Source organism: Marmota marmota, unplaced genomic scaffold, assembly GCF_001458135.2.
Source record: "Marmota marmota marmota unplaced genomic scaffold, marMar, whole genome shotgun sequence".
NCBI classification, from domain to species: domain Eukaryota; kingdom Metazoa; phylum Chordata; class Mammalia; order Rodentia; family Sciuridae; genus Marmota; species Marmota marmota.
In genome coordinates this window covers 10,877,561-10,889,284 of record NW_025999842.1, presented here as the reverse complement: position 1 = coordinate 10,889,284, position 11,724 = coordinate 10,877,561, and the positions used below count along the sequence as shown (strand labels likewise).

Genomic DNA, 11,724 nt, shown 5'->3' with positions numbered 1-11,724 from the left:
TTTTTTTTTTTTTTTTTTTTTTTTTTTTTTGTACTGGGGATTGAAACTAAGGACAGTTTTATTACTAAACTACCTTCCCAGCCCTATTTATTTATTTATTGAGACGTGCTCTTGCTAAGTTGCTTAGGGCTTCATTAAGTTGCTGTGGCTGTACTAAAACTTGCACTCCTCCTGTCTCAGCTTCCCAAGGTCCTGAGATTACAGGCGAATACCGCCACACTCAGCCCAAGGCTCTATGTTAAGTAACCGCATCTGTTATTTCATTTAATTCTAAAAACACAAATGCGGTTAGTATTAGCATCCCCCTGATTTACAGACAAGTAAACTGAGTAATCCTCCCAGTTAATAAGTGGCAATTCTGAAGTACGAACCCAGAGAGTACAATTCTAGATCTCAGCCAGAGTCTAGTGGATCCCCAAGAATTGTCATGGACTGAATGTTTCTGTCCTTCCCAAAATTCATATGCTGAAGCCCTAATCCCTGGTGTGATGGCATTTGGAGATGGGGCCACTGGAGGGTAATCAGATCATGAGAAAGGAGCCCTCCTGATAGGATTAGGGCCCTTCTAAAAAGAGAAAAAGGAGAGCTTGCCCCACCACACACACACACACACACACACACACCTCTATATCTCTCTCCTCTGAAAGTGAGAATGCAGCAAGAAGATGGTTATCTACATACCAGAAAAACAGTCCCCACCAGAACCCAACCAATGCTGACACCTAAACTTGCCCTTCACAACTCCAGAACCACGAGAAATTTCTGATTGCTTAAGTTACCCATTTTATGGAATTCTGTTATAGGAGCCAGAATGAAGAAAGAATTCATGTAAAATTATAGAATATCTATGTCATAGAAACACAAATATACAAGAGAGCATGTACATACACATAAAGCAAGTTATAAAACATCATATACTGCAGGCCAATCTTTGTAATTTTTTTAGAAACTGGCATGTATCAAAATGTAGTTATTACTGGCAATTTTTCTTATTTATTTACATTTTCTTTAAATCATTTTTATAATTGAAAACACTACATTTATTTTTTAAAAAATATGTTCCTACAATCTCCAGTACTGAAAACAATAAGTAAAAAATAAATACTATGTTCCAGGTAATCTATACTATACTTATTAAGAATTGTATATATGAACAGCATTACAACAAAGAAGCTTTCTTGTGTGATTTTTCATTTAATAGCATGTCACATTGTCAAATAAAAAGCAATTTAATCAAGCCAACCTATCTAAGAATTCAGATACCCCAGGAATCTTTATTCCAGCCCAAATATCCCTTTCTACCTGTCAGGGTTGTCTACGTGGTTTCCTCCAGCCTGTTCTGTGACAACAAGCAGCTAGACTTGGAGGTGGCACCACAGCCTCCAAAGTGACTCCTTCCTGCCAGACCCAGTGCAACGCACCTGTAATTTCAGTAGCTTGGGAGGCTGAGGCAGGAGAATCACAAGTTCAAAGGCATCCTCAGCAATTTGGCAAGGTCTTAAGCAACTTTGCGAGAGTCTGTCTCAAAATAAAAAAGGGCTGGGGACATGGCTAAATGGTTAATCACCCCTGTATTTACTCTCTGGTACCCCCCCCCAAAAAAAAAGAAGAAAGAAAGAAGTGACCCCTTCCTAACAGAAGTGACATCACCCAGCACCAGAAGAATGAAGAGGCAGCTGCACTTTGTCTACAGCAGAAAAGTCCGGGCCCTGGAGGCTGAGCATGAGGCCACAATAAATCCACTTCTTCCCTTTGAGGAAAGGAGACCATGAAGGAAAATCCAAACCCAATAAAAAAAACTATGGCCCAACTCTACACCTGCTTTGAAATAGTTATCAGTACTTTTCTATGCTTAGAGCAGGGCCTCCTCCATCCATAAAGCTCTGAATCTGAGTTGCCATGGCCTATATGTCCTGACCCATCACTATTGGGTCTGACCTCACTTTGAACAGCATGGCATTTAATGCTAACATTACATCATTTTGGAGGCTTGCAGTGCTCCAGTAATGAACTTGAGAGAAACTGAGCTGGAAGAACCTTAGTAATCATTTGGCCCAGGGTTTTTCAGCAGGGGTGCCATTGGTATTTGGAGCGGGACGGCTCTTCACTGGAGTGGATGAAACATATTTTACAATTCACGTGTGGAATTTAGGACACTAGCATTACATAATGCCAAGCATACATTAGTACCCCATATACAGGACAACCTCAAGTGCTACCCAGGTGTTCCTGGTTGAGAGCCTCTAGACTAGTATATCACTGAAGTCCAGAGAAGTCACTTGCCTGAGGCCACATGGGTAGCTATAGACAAAGCCCACATCTCAAAACACAGTTCAGTGCTCTTTTCACTGCACCATACTCCCCTAATTATGCTCATGAGAGCAAGGGACACTTAAGAACTGACTTCACACTCAGTGATAGGCTTTATTGGCCTCTGAATGGAAGACTGTTTGAACTTTTTTCCAATCTCATGATGAGTATTATGAAACGTAAAATTCATAGAATTTTATTTCCATAATTACTCTTAAAAATGTATCTGAATAGTCAAAGCTTAAAAGATGCAATTGTGCACCAGGTGTGGTAGTACACACCTATGATTCCAGCTACCCACCTGGAACTCCAGCCACCGGGGAAGTGGAGGCAGGAAGACCACAAGTTCAAGGCCACCCTGGGCAACTCAGAGAGACCCTATCTCAAAAAAAGTATAGGGGGTATGCAGCTCAGTGGTAGAATGCTTGTGTAGCATGCACAGGGTCCTGCATTCCATCCCTAGTACCAAGAAAGAAAGAAAGAAAGAAAGAAAGAAAGAAAGAAAGAAAGAAAGAAAGAAAGAAAGGGCCCTCCAAAAGCAGCAAGGGAAAATGAGTCTGTGGGATAGTTTTAATGAAATAAAACCTTTTACTTCAAGATTTTTTAAAATCATGATTTTCCTGGGGCTGGGAATGTAGCTCAATAGTAGAGTACTTGCCTAGCATGCACAAGGACCTGTGTTCCATCCCCAGCATAGCAAAAAATAAAAAAGTTAAGGAAAAAAATAAAGATTCTCCTCAGTTCAGTGCTCATTTTGAATATGAAATCTGTTTATTTTTAAATACTATCTTGCTAATTTTAAAGGACTTGTAAGGAGATTGGCCCAAAGCAAGACATAGATATGTCCCTTCTCCCATTTGATATCAGCACCACATATTTTACAATTCACGTGTGGAATTTAGGACACTAGCATTACATAAAGTCTTCCATTAAGTTTCAGAGGGGGAATACACTTTAGCAGTGCTTTATTCATATGAGTCTTCTAAAAGTAGACAATTTTTCCTTTGCTTCTCTAAATTGCAAAGCACTTAGTGATTCCTCTTTAAAGAGTTAACACAATTTACCAATTTACACCATTTACCATCACTGCAGCCTCTAGAACACAGGAAACAAGTGGAGGGGAGCAGGAATAAAGATTAGAGAGAAAGTAAGCAAGGGAACACAGGACTACAGAAAGCTCGATGCCCAAACAAAACTACCTTATACAAATTTCAGGTAAAATTCAAAAAGTACTTTGAACCTGGCATCCAGTTTGCACTTACAGGTATGCAAATGTGACTATGTCCCTGCTTATAGCAAATCGAATTAATAATCACCAGTAGTATTCATTTTCATTTCAAAACCCTGGAAAGGGCCCAGGTCTACGCTCAGGAAAGAGTGCATTCCAAAGAGACCACTCCCTCTGCGTGCGGCGGGGAGAACTTTCCTGTCTACAGTCACGACCCAAAACGGAGTTTTACAGCAGCGCGGATACTCACGGGGACTTGCCTCTGCAGCCAGGACGGCCGGCCGGGGCCCCACAAAGGCAAAGCGAAGGCCTCGAGAGCCGGGCTTTGTGTGGAGGTGGGATGGCGGGAGGGTCTGCTGGGGAACAGCTTCAGGCGGCTCTGACATTTACATGTCAATGCGCGAACCCACGCGCTGCTCTGCTCTCCCGACCCGTCCGGCCGCCAGGCCTGGGTTTTGTTCTCCCTTCGCCCAGAAGCCTTGAATCCGGCGGCTGCCAGCATGCATTTGGCAAACTCGTTATGAGGGATTTGTCACCCTCTTCAGAGCCCTGAGCCTAGGTAAATGCATTAGCAATCCACAGGCAGGCTTTTCAAATTCTCCAACGACGCCGTGCTGGGAGAGAGGCATGCTTTTGATGAGACCCACCCACAGGACCCAATCGGAATTCTCAAAGAGCTCTGGGTCAGAAAAAAAGAGCCCATCTCAGAGACATAGATGTTCCGTCTGCCACTCAGGCTCCAAAATCAACTGCTCTGGGGGATTAGTTCGTTTACAAGTTAGTATAAGACAAGGGCATGATTTGGGTGCCAAAACCAAACAAATGAACAAACTTAACAATGTTAAGGTTCATTAACAAAAACACAGTATTATGAACAAAGAAACAGGGACGAGGGGGAATACATGGTTTGTGTCCTACTTTACATAGAGGAGTGGTAACCAGGAAGGGGGAGAGATTCTACTAATACTGCCCTATAAGGAAGAAACCATTGGGGCAGGTGGGGGTGGGGGATGGGCATCCTCAATCCGTGACAGACAGTAGATTTATTCAGGGGGCTACAGACAGCAGAATAAAGGGTAATGACTGAATACAGAGAGCATCTGCCCAAGCTAAGAGAATTTTTGACTACTAGAAATTCTGGCCTCTATGCATCCATCAGTGGGCAGGGGGCTTTCCTACAGTGTTGGGGGCTGCATGGAGGGTGCCGGCAGAAGAGAGTGGGGCTTCAGTGACTTCATCTGACTGAGCTCACCTTAAGAACAGATTCTCTGGATTTTTAGACCCAGAAACAAAATGAATGTAGAATAAAAATATTGATTTACAAAGCAACACATTCTGTATAATACATTACAGAAAAAATGATTTATACTGAGATGAGGCCACTCTTCCAATGATCAAAAGCAGTCCAATCATTAGTCATTTCTGAAATTACAAAATGCTCTTCCATTACCTATTTATTATGGTTTGAAAATAGCAAGGTTGGCTTGCTACTACTATTCCCTTAAATTCCTCTTTCTTTCTTCCTCCATTTCTCAAAAAGCTGCTGATATAATTTGGATCACTTACAGCACTTACGTTTACAAAGTGTTTTATGGTCAATTGAGCTTTATGAATATTTCATGGGGCAGAATCTCACTGTTGGTCTAGGACTTGGAAGCAGAAGAGGGGAGGGAGTTCTGAGGATGTGCCTTAAAAGTGTGTGCAGGGGCCTGGTAGACACCAGCTACTTCCATCGTATGAGAGGCAACAGCATAAAGCTTTCCTCCCTGGAAATATTATCTTTCTGCCTAAGTTGCAAAAGAAACAAGAAACTGCTTTGACCCACAATTTCCCCTGGCACTGCTCTGGGTACAAAGCTGACTTGGATGTGACTTCATCAAGCTTCATATAGCAGCAAATGCGCAAATCTCCACTACCACCACCGTTATCCACAATGATATTATAAAACAGCTATCAACGTTCTATTGTTCTAAAGTGAACAGGAAATGTATAAGACATGTATATCTAAAATCTTGATAATTATTGATAAAATTGAATTCCAACTAGATCATATTTGTATTCTACAACATTTTATGAAAGTGCACATTCTTCTATTTCCCTACACAGCCAACAACATGAATGTCCACTTATCAGACGTTTTTAAAAAAACAAAGCAAACAAACAAAAAAAACATTTTTGGTCAAGCAGTGGTGCACACCTGTAATCCCAGCAATTTGGGAGGCTGAGGCAGGAGAACTGCAAGCTTGACGCCAGCTTCAGCAACTTAGCATGACTCTAAGCAACTTAGCAAGACCCTGTCTCAAAATCAAAATCAAAAGGGCTGGGGGTGTGGCTCAGTGGCTAAGTGCCTACGGGTTCAATCCCCAGTACCAAAAAAGAAAAAGAAAAAACATGCTTGATGGGGAAAAGTTTTCATTTATGTTTATTTTATATTTTATTTATTGTTAGTACAGTTGAGCATCATTGTTTTGTTTTGTTTTTTTAATGTTAGGAAAACCAATCTAGACAAATATGTCCTAAACTGGTTGGTTATCTTTGTGGGATGGGATATGGGAGACTTCCAGTATCACATTGTAGGCTTCCATTATGTTCAAAATATGGATGACGTTGCTTTTTTTTTTTTTAATTTCAACAGTATATAAAGTTTTTAGAAAGTGATTGGTCACTGGGACATCTTTTTTAAAAAAAAATTACATTGAATGTTATTAGATACCAGTTAATTACACAAGGTACTCTATTAGGTAAGTCAATATACAAAACTGGATTAAAGTATAGCGCTTGATGTTTGTTATCTCCTCGAGTCAATAAAATGTACTCAGACTCACTTTGAAGATGAAGAAAGCAATGCAATCCTTGCTAGCAAACTTGTCTCTCACTGAGACAGAACACCCTATCATTTCTGGCCTGGCTCCTTTAGGAACGCCTAGTCCCAGTGTGGCACCATAATTGCAGTTCTCTTTTTTACTCTATTACAGTAGACAGGCTGCCAGCGTAAGTGGGATTTAGAGCCTGGTGAAAAGTACAGGAGTTATTTTGAAAGAAACTAGGAATAGACTAGAAATAGCTCACTTGGAAGACTGATGTTTGGGGATAGTTACATTTCTGATAGACAATGATCTAGGAGAATATAAACAGAGGTCTGTATACACATCTGCTGGTTAAAAAAGAAAAGCACAAAAATGGTGTGTGTGTGGGCATGTCTGGCAGTACCACGTCCATTAAAGCAAATTTTTCTGGCATGGAAGGAGGAAAGATCCCCAGTGATACAAACCAAACGTTACTTTCTAGGAAAGCTTTGGTCTACAAAAGAGGGAAGTATCAGACTGTTTTTTTTTTTTTTTTTAAATATTTATTCTTTAGTTTTGGGCAGACACAACATCTTTGTTTGTATGTGGTGCTGAGGATCGAACCCGGGCCGCACGCATGCCAGGCGAGCGCACTACCGCTTGAGCCACATCCCCAGCCCCATATCAGACTGTTTTAACACAATGATATGATATGAGACTACAGTAAATCAAATTAATTTGTTAATAAACTTCACTTGACTATTAGGGAGTATAAACATTTTGAAAAAAACAATTTTTTATACTGTAGTTCTACTTCTAGATCTCTTTCACTAAAGGAATAATTCTAATATGGAAAAAAGCTTTATGCAAAAAAAATATTTATACTACAGAATTATCTGTCATAGCAAAACAATTTAAACAAAATATCAGGGAGACCACTGTCCAAGAAAAGAGAATGATTCAGTAAACCAGGAAACTACCATTTGGTAAATACAGTTGCCTCTCTCTTTTTTTTTTTTTTTTTGCTATAGACTCTGGATGATTATTTTTTTTTTATTGGTTGTTCAAAACATTACAAAGCTCTTGACATATCATATTTCATACATTAGATTCAAGTGGGTCATGAACTCCCATTTTTTACCCCAAATACAGATTGCAGAATCACATCGGTTACACATCCACATTTTTACATAATGCCATATTAGTAACTGTTGTATTCTGCTACCTTTCCTATCCTCTACTCTTTATAAGCAGTTTTGTTTTCCATGGTTTTAGTTACCCCTCAGCCAACTACAGTCCAAAATATTAAGTGGAATCTTCTAGAAAGAAACAACTCATAAGTTTTATATTGTATTCTGAGTAGCACAGCAAAATCTTGTGTCATCCTGCTCCTTCTCACTTGGAACAGGAATCATCTTTTTGCCCAGTGTATCCATGCTATATATGCCACCTACCTGCTAGTCTATCTACTAACCTAGATGGCAAACAAGTGACTATCACAATATCGCAGTACTTTTGTTCAAGTAACCTTTATTTTACTTAAGAAAAGCACAAGTACAAGCACAAATATACTGATGCTGGAAATTTTATAGTAGAATATTGATATAATTGTCCTATTTTATAATTATTGTTAATCTCTTATGGTGTCTAATTTATAAATTAAACTTTATCATAAGCATACATGCATAGGAACAGCATAGTATATGTAGGGTTCAGTACTGTCTGCAGCTTCAGACATTCACTGGGGGTCTTGAAACATATCCCTCATGGATATGGGAGCAACTATAATATATGCCTTCAAATGATGCTTCTGGGTTCATTCTCATCTCAATAGTGCATCTCTTAGAATCTATCCTAAAGAAATAATCTCAAAACACAGGAAAATCTTTCTTTGCAAAAGTAAATAATTGAAGGGCCGGGGGCAGTGGGGCATGCCTGTAATCCCAGCGGCTCGGGAGGCTGAGGCAGAAGGATGAGTTCAAAGCCAGCCTCAGCAACAGCTAGGCACTAAACAACTCAGTGAGACCCTAGCTGGGGATGTGGCTCAGTGGTCCAGTGCCCCTGAGTTTAATCCTTGGTACATAAATAAATAAATAAATATATATATAATCACATCCAACATAAAAAATATACACAGTTAAGTGAGCTCCTTAGGTTCTTAGAAACTCACCTCAAGTGGGATCTTCCCCTAAGAAATCTTCCCTGACCCCAACCCAGTTCTGGATTCCCATGATGCCCTGTGTCACCCATCATAGCAGAACCTCAGGGTTCTATATGCATGTACCAATCCAAGCACCTTAAAGATAAGGAACTTGACTTCTTTGACATAATATTCCCAACACCTAGCACAGTGCCTGGCACTAAGTAAATATTATCCAGATGTCTACATTATATAAAATTATTACTCATTTGTTAGGGCTTCCATAACCAAGTACCACAAACCGGATGTCTTAAAGAAAAGAAATCTACTATCTCACCATTCTGGAGGCTAAGAATCTGAATTAAAGGTATTGACAGAGTTGGTTCCTTTTAAGGGCTGTGAGAGAAATATCCAAACCTCTCTCCTTTGCATGTAAGAGGCCATCTTCTCTACGTCTCTGTACATCATCTTTTCTGCGTGCCTGTTTTCAAATTGCCTCTTTTTATAAGGACAACCATTGTACTAGATTAAGGCCCACTCTAGTGATCTCACTGCAACTTTTGTAGACACCCTATCTCCAAATATAATCAAAATCTGAACTACTAGGAGTTAGGACCTCCTATGAATTTAGAAAAGACATAATTCAATACATAATAATCAGTAAATGTAAATATTTATGAGAATTTGCAATTATAAGGAAATACCCATTTATCACATTTAGTAGGAAAAAAAGAAGAGTGGAGTACAAATTTTTGGTAACAATTTCAAATTACATTCACAGAAAAACAAACAAACCACTTTTACCTGTTTTTAAAAATAAGGGGAAATGATATTTAAAGAGTTTAAAACATAGGAAATGTGTTTTACACAGTCTGGTTACAAAATGTAAAATTAAAGTATTTAAAAAGACAGGAAAGAAATGTATCATAATGTTCACATAGTTCATTAACAAAGGATGTAAGAAGATCTTTGTGTGTGTCTTCCTATTTTTTAACATTTTTCAAACTTTTCTATAATGAACTGTGCTACTTTTTTTTTTTTTTTTTTTTTTAGGTACCAGGGATTGAACTCAGGGGACACACGGCCTCTGAGCCACATCCCCAACCCTATTTTATATTTTATTTAGACACAGGGTCTCACTGAGTTGCTTAGCACCTCGCCATTGCTGAAGCTGGCTTTGACCTTGCGATCTTCTTGTCTCAGATTCCTGAGCTGCTGGGATTACAGGTGTGCACCACCATGCCTGGCAAACTGTGTTACTTTTAAAACTAGAAGAAACAATACACTATGACTTAAGAACATGCAGTCGAAATATTTGGTAGTATAGTAAATATTCAATATTAAAAACTGAATTAACAAATTGTAGTTTAAAAACAAAATGTAACATCAGGCAACTTATTTACTCATTTTTTTTTGTAGATGGACACAAATACCTTTATTTTATTTATTACTTTTATGTGGTGCTGAGGATTGAACCCAGTGCCTCACATGTGCTAGGCAAGCGCTCTATCTTGGCCCTATTTATTTATTTTTTTATTTGCTCTTTTTTTAGATATACATGACAGTAGAGTATATTTTAGCATATTATATATACATGGAGTATAATTTATTTTGATTAGGATTGCATTCTTGTGGTTGTACATGATGGGGAGTTACAGTGGTCTTGTATTCATGTATGAATACAGAAAAGCTATGTGCAATTCATGCTACTGTCTTTCCTGTTCCCATCCTCCCCTTCCCTTCATTCCCCTTTGTCTAATCCAATGAACTACTAGTCCCTGCCCCCTGCCATTGTATGTTAGTATCCACATATCAGAGAGAACATTCAGCCTTTGGTTTTGGGGGATTAGCTTATTTACTTAGCATGACATCATGCAAATCTTAAATGACCCTTATGAAGGATACAGAGCAACAGGAATCAGCTTAGGGCAAGTTTTGTGGGAAAAAAAAAAGTGAAACACGAAAATACAAACACATTAATTGGTGAAATATATACATATGTACATGGTCATTTGCCAAAAAATGAAAATTTATCAAGAATAGGATTATGTATTATTTTTAAATTGTTTAATCATATTTTCAGTTTAAAATATTTAGGAATATGTTCTTTTCTAATAACTAAAATTGTTTTATACCACATGGAACAGTTTCTAGACATCCTAAGATCAGCTCCCTGCCTAGAAAATGATGGGTATATTTTCAGGCTTGTCGGCCTTCCTACAAACTCCCCCAGGGGATTGGGGGGTGTGGGGTGGGGGGGATTTAGCACAGCTCGGGTTGGTTTCACTTTCACTGCTGGTGGATATGCATGTGGCACATCCGTCTGGAGAAAAAATTGGCAATATTCATTAAACCTAAAAATGTTCACTCTCTCAGACTGGCATTTCCACGCCTGAAAATCTGTCCCACAAAAAACAACTCCACACAGGTACAAACACAAAGGTAATAAGAACAATGAATAGTGTATCTAGGGCTCTTTCTAACAGGGGGCTCTAGGAGGGACAGTTTCACTTAGAAAAGCTGTGAGGAGAGAGACCAAGAATAACTGTTGAATAAAAAACCCACACAGCTATGATGTGTTGCCCAGTTTTTCTATTTCCTTTGATGTCTTTATTTTTGGCCACCGACCAAAAACAATGGTGCTGACACCACTCGGCATGTTCTAATCACACGCATGCCAGTACAGATGCTAACATACAGGTTCAACTGAAACAAGCAAGCTTCCCGGCTTCACAGACAGAATCAGAGAATGGCAACCCTTAATTTGATAGCAGTCATGGAATGAAAGCCCTGTGTGCAAGTCTCTGCTATTTTTGCTTAAATAAAAAAAAGTTCAGATATTGGGTCTGCACTCCATGGGTTTGTTTACTGAGTGAGTTGTGTCTCCATGCATCATCCATTCATGGTTCATATATCTTGGGATTATTGCCTTCTGACAACTTAAGATGAGACCAATTTCTCATTATCTGTTAGTTGCAAAGGCAGGGTAAAAGGATAATTTTAAGGACTGGGGTTGTGGCTCAGTGGTAGAGCGCTTGCCTAGCATATGTGAGGCCCTGGGTTCAATCCTCAGCACCACATATGAATATAAACAGATAAAGTTAAAAATCCATTGGCAATTAAAAAAACATTAAAAAAAAGAATAATTTCAAACCAAAGTGAAATCACCAATAGGGTTATTTCTAGACTATAGTCAATCTAACACTATAGTCAATCTAACACTATTTTTCAGATTAAAAAAGAAGACCAATATGAGTAAT

The 11,724-nt window shown here is 39.0% G+C and overlaps 1 protein-coding gene across 2 annotated transcripts in view; it reads right to left on the bottom strand.

Annotated features, from left to right (window-relative positions):
* Ankrd6 (ankyrin repeat domain 6) overlaps window positions 1-11,724 on the bottom strand; it is a 189,341-nt gene that overhangs the window by 137,113 nt on the left and 40,504 nt on the right. Inside the window, exon 1 of one of the 2 annotated variants that reach the window (XM_048808659.1) lies at window positions 3,789-4,455. The exons of the other annotated variant lie outside the window; for it this stretch is intronic. The gene's annotated coding sequence lies outside the window, so the exon portion shown is untranslated. Of the gene's footprint in view, window positions 1-3,788; window positions 4,456-11,724 lie in introns of those variants that run through there. 2 annotated transcript variants of the gene reach the window in all.